The following is a 5,999-nucleotide window of genomic DNA, read 5'->3' as shown; positions in this document are numbered from 1 at the left end:
GGAAAAAGCAAGAGAGTTCCAGAAAAACATCTATTTCTGCTTTATTGACTACGCCAAAGCCTTTGACTGTGTGGTCACAACAAACTGTGGAAAATTCTGAAAGAGATGGGAATACCAGACCACCTGACTTGCCTCTTGAGAAACCTATATCCATGTAAGGAAGCAACAGTTAGAACTGGACATGGAACAACAGACTGGTTCCAAATAGGAAAAGGAGTACGTCAAGGCTGCATATTGTCACCCTGCTTATTTAACTTATATGCAGAGTACGTCATGAGAAACGCTGGGCTGGAAGAAGCACAAGCGGGAATCAAGACTGCCAGGAGAAATATCAGTAACCTCAGATATGCAGATGACACCACCCTTATGGCAGAAAGTAAAGAGGAACTAAAAAGCCTCTTGATGAAAGTGAAAGAGGAGAGTGAAAAAGTTGACTTAAAGCTCAACATTCAGAAAACGAAGATCATGGCATCTGGTCCCATCACTTCATGGCAAATAGACGAGGAAACAGTGGCTGACTTTATTTTGGGGGGCTCCAAAATCACTGCAGATGGTGATTGCAGTCATGAAACTAAAAGACACTTACTCCTTGGAAGGACAGTTATGACCAACCTAGAGAGAAGGGGACGACAGAGGATGAGATGGCTGGATGGCATTACTGACTCAATGGACGTGAGTCTGAGTGAACTCCAGGAGTTGGTGATGGACAGGGAGGCCTGGTGTGCTGCGATTCATGGGGTCGCAAAGAGTCGGACACGACTGAGTGACTGAACTGAACTGAGAGAGCATATTGAAAAGCATAGATATTATCTTGCCAACAAAGGTCCATCTAGTTAAGCCTATGGTTTTTCCAGTAGTCATGTATGGATGTGAGAGTTGGACTGTGAAGAAAGCTGAGCGCCGAAGAATTGATGCTTTTGAACTGTGGTGTTGGAGAAAACTCTTGAGAGTCCCTTGGACTGCGAGGAAATCCAACCAGTCCATCCTAAAAGAGATCAGTCCTGGGTGTTCACTGGAAGGACTGATGCTAAAGCTGAAACTCCAACACTTTGGCCACCTCATGCGAAGAGTTGACTCATTGGAAAAGACCCTGATGCTGGGAGGGATTGGGGGTAGGAGGAGAAGGGGACGACAGAGGATGAGATGGCTGGATGGCATGACCAACTCGATGCACATGAGTTTGAGTGAACTCCGGGAGTTGGTGATAGACAGGGAGGCCTGGCGTGCTGCAATTCATGGGGTCACAAGGAGTTGGACACGACTGAGCGACTGAACTGAACTGAACTGAAAGATCAATATGCTATGTATATGGATATGTAAAAAAGCAATTATAAATTAGGATGACTAGTCCATCTTTCATTTTATACTGTATAGGGGGAAAAAAGCCTTCAAGATGTATAACAAATGTTATTAGAGTGGTTTATGGGTAGTGTTAAGTTTTTCCTTTAAAAAAAAGAAAACCTTATATTTTCTCAACCTCCCCCTCAATGGGCATACATTTGTAAAGAATATGTACTATGAGCAGAATTGCATAATGTGGATTCTGGAGCCATACTGCCTGGTTTTGCATCCCATTTTTTCCTTTCATATAAATATTCTATTGAGCATATAATCTAACCTTTCTGTGTCTCTGGCTTCTCACTGTAAAATGCAAGTAATTCTGTACCTACCTCATCAGGCTGGAGTGAGGATTAGAAGTGGTAATATGCTATGTTGTGCTAAGTCACTTCAGTCATGTCTGACTCTTTGTGACCGCATGGACTGTAGCCTGCTAGGCTCCTCTGTTCATGGGATTCTCCAGGCAAGAATACTGGAGTGAATTGCCATGCCCTCCTCCAGGGGATCTTCCTGACCCAGGGACTGAACCTGTGTCTCCTGCATTGGCAGGTAGGTTCTTTACCACTAGTGCCACCAGGGAAGCCCCAGAAGTGGTTATTACCCAGAAGTGGTAATATACCCAGGTAATTAGTCAATATGCATGAAGCAAACACTATATAAATATTGTAATTCAGTAATTACAAAACTAATCGAGCTATTTCCATTTTTAGAAAAATATAAATCACTATTTTCATATGCAAATTAGTGAAGAAACCAAGATATCCTCACAGATACTAACAATTTTAAAGTAGGTTCACAAAATACAATAAGACTGCAAAGGAAAGCAACCTGCCATTCCTCAAATTACTGCATAAGGCAGTTAAGTACACTAGGTTCCAAACAGGAAAGTCATGAACACAGTTCTGAGCCCTTGCAAATCACACAACCTCCTGTGCCTCCAATTCCTCAATTATGAAGTAGAGATCATAGAGGCATTGGAAATTCTATAAGGCAATGGCCTTATAGGGCTATTCTGTAGATTCGTTAAAATAAGACATGTGAAGTGCTTATTAGCAAGCTCTCTGTAAAGGTTAGCTATTATTATTATCATTATTATTAATGAATATCCTTGAAAATAAGTCTTTGACTGGAATGGGTCCAGGAAAATATCACAAACACCCCAAGATTAGACAGAGTGCCAAAGTGGGACCAAACGACTGATCAGTAGAAGAAGAAAAGCAAATTTCTGGTCTGGCAGATGCTGCATAGAAATAGGTGCTGAGATATCACAGAGCAGGGATCCCAGCTCAAGTATAAAACCCAAGGAGACTCTCAAGTGGAAGGGCTCTAAAAATAAAAATAGAAAAAGAGAACAACCATTTTATCCACACTGTACCCTGGGTGACTGGTCCTCTGCATTCCAGTCTCCCTTTTACAGAGGAGGAAACAGATTCAGAAAAGATGAATACTTTGTTCAAAATGGTGTGTAAACAGCAAAGGGAGGTGTGTGTGGAGGTGGTGGAAGACAAGATCCTAGGCTAAACCTTACAGAGAATCTGTGCTCTGTGCACATGCTTGCCAACTCTGGAGCAGCAGTCATTAACAGGCGGGACACATAAGACAGGGACCACTTCCTCCCTTGGTAAAAATGAGTGCAAGTACCAAGTTCAGAGTCCAATATCAGACACTTAGTCCCCAATCTAGGGATCCTCCTGAGTCACTGAAATGGCCCAAGCCTAGAAGACTGAGAATCCACGTGAATGAATCCAAGCTGAGGGGGAGCAGAGAGATGGGGGAAGAAGGTGAAAGGAGCTAGGCTGCTTGTCCTGGTTTTGTCAGATTTTTCTTGTATGTATGCAACATCTTTATAAAACAACGAGACTTTTCCCACAACTCAATTCTAAGAGTCTGTGTGACTCAAAAGATAACTTCTACATTTCTATTTTCGTCTCAAGAACAGAAAATCCGCACAGCAACTTCCCAGAGCTGACTACAATAGAGAGGCTAGGCTAGATAGACACTGTATCTAGGGAGGAGGGCCCTAACACTAAGTCTGCCTATTACCGTCTCATTTCCACTTGCTGCTAGGCCCCCAACTGGGCACTTGATTCTCAGTCATTTTCAACGATGTAGCAAACCCCTCCCCTCCCGCATCGGCCAATAGAGGGCGGCCTGTCTCTTCTTCCAGAAGTCTACCAGCCGCATACTCTGATTCCTTTTCCTTTCAGACCTGTTAGGTCCCAAACCCACCCCACCCCAGTTTATAAGACTCTCTCCTTCCCCAACCAGCCCTTTCAAGTGCTTTTTTTAAAAAGGTATTTCCTAAAATCTAGAGAGGGGGCAACAGATGGAAAAGTTCAAACATCCTTTTGTCTGTAACCCATCCCTCTCTTCCACTCCTGTACTCACGCGTTCTTAGAAGTTCTGGCCTCTCCAATGAGCTGACAATCTAATGGGGTGAATCAGAACTATTTAGAGAAAGGTTTATATTACAACATATTTATTTACATATTTAATTTATATATATAATATAAGCATTTGTAATATAACATGATAAATGTAAGCAGAGGTGATTACAAAATGCTATAGAACAGCTAAAGGAATAAGCTCAAGATGCTTCCCAGAAGAGGAGGCATTAAACCATATTCCGTGTATGCCTCTAACTCTTATATTTGTACATGTCTTTCAGGGTCTGTATAATCCCCCCCAGCTCCCTCTCTCCCTTGACCCCCAGTTGTCACCATGTTGGGCCCACCTAATCTCTTTTGAATCCTTAAGTCTGTTTTCTGAAGATGAGGGAATCCTTTTGTGTCTGAGCCCCAATCTCATTGCCTTGGCTTCTGGCCACCTACTGTCTCTCCTGGATCCCAGAGGGGAAACGGCTATTTCATAACTGAGCTCCTACTTTACACGCTGTTTCAGATAAGCTGCCAGGCCCTTGCAGGTTTCTTATTTGCCACTAGTTACAGGCTTTAAGGAACTATGCTTGTTTTCTCTTTTGTTTCTCTATTAAGGCTATGGTGAAGGACCAGGTGTAAGGAATTTTCTCAGCTGTTACATCCAAATTTGTGTACATTTGACTTCAATTCCCATGAGGAGTCAGACTATCACCTGTGTTGACCTACCTTCCAGAAGTTTCTACCTCTGGAATCCCAGGAATAATGTCCCTTGCTTGTGATCAATCTCTAGGTTTCTCTAACTTTAATATATTGCCTTTAAAAATAAAATAAACAAACATAAAAGCAAGACCGTGGCAATGATTCTCTTTTCTTTCAACTACAGTAGCTTTCTCACTTCTGTATTTTTTTTCCATCACCTGACCTTGGCTTTTCCTCTTAAGTCCTACAATGTTATCTGCTACATTTTAATAATGTCTTTATACTTGCATTTGAACAGAAATATAGATAACCTCCTCTGCAAGAGTGGAAAGGGCCTTTTAACACAGCTCAATGATGACAGCTTGTTGGCAAATCCCACGGTAGAGTACTGGTGCCTCGTTGGGGTCCAAGAAACAATCATGTTCAACAGCGTTGTATGTTTTATTATTCTTGAATTTTGCTAATGGAATATCAAGCATATCTGAAATGATTTTACCACTTAATACTTATAATTATAGAACCTTAGGGTATGAGGTCCTTTGGAGATCATCTAACCTGACCTCCTACACAACTATAGGAACTGTCCCTACAACATCCCTGGAAGCGAGTCATCTCAACAGCTCTTTAAATGCTTCCAGAAAATGGTATGCTCACTCCCCACTTTCCACTGCTAATAATCAGTGATAATTAATTGGACTCTTCCCCTTCTCAGGACAAAGAACTATGATTGGAGAAATGTTTAGTTTTCTGATTCCAATGACTGGGGAATATTCCACTGGTACCTTTGGCTTTTCCCTTCAGGATTAGAGTGGTTAAACCAAAATGTTTATAAGAAGTATAAATTTGTTCCGCAAACAGAAGATTTCAAAGGCATCTTTGTTTCTTCTCTCCTTACATTGCTCTGCTATTAACTTTGGGTTCATTAGTCAGGATTTTCAGATCCACTTGGCTGCCACCTTCCTGCAGCCAGACCATCTTGGATCAAAAGGTCAGCAGGCCATTCCCATCTCACACCTGCCACAAGATCTGATTTTTCTTTTCCCCCACACTGATTCTAGTCACTTTCTGTTAATTCACTAATTTTATTGACCCTGTAACACATCCTGGGAATGGTGGGCCATTACAGAGCCTATCACGTCGAGATGCTTTTTCTGACAGCTACAGATGAGAAACAACCTCCACACGACGCATTCTGCACCATTTCAGCTGCTTCTTTACCTGGTTTAACACAAAGAACATCTTCTTTATTAGCACATTCACAGAAAATGAAAAAAAATTAAAACCCACTTTTGTCCACCACCTTTGGGAAAAGGGGGCAATGACAGACGATATTAATGATGCATGAGATATGCAGGTTTAGTCATGTCAAGACTTGTAGTAATTCAATTCGGCCTTACTCAAGGGAGAAAAATTCACCTCTACTTTCCATCCGCCCCCTCCTTTAATGAAGCACCTCGGCACAGACGGCAGAGCGACAAAACACACCAGGATGTGGACAGCTAAAACGCACTAGAGCTACAGCGGCCCCCAACAGTCTTCCTCCTATCCTCCGGTATATTTACCTAGACCTTTTAAAGCACTTAA

This window comes from Bison bison, unplaced genomic scaffold (assembly GCF_000754665.1).
Source record: "Bison bison bison isolate TAMUID 2011002044 unplaced genomic scaffold, Bison_UMD1.0 scf7180017864100, whole genome shotgun sequence".
Lineage (NCBI taxonomy): Eukaryota > Metazoa > Chordata > Mammalia > Artiodactyla > Bovidae > Bison > Bison bison.
The sequence above is the reverse complement of the archived record's forward strand: the minus strand, read 5'-3'. Positions refer to the sequence as shown.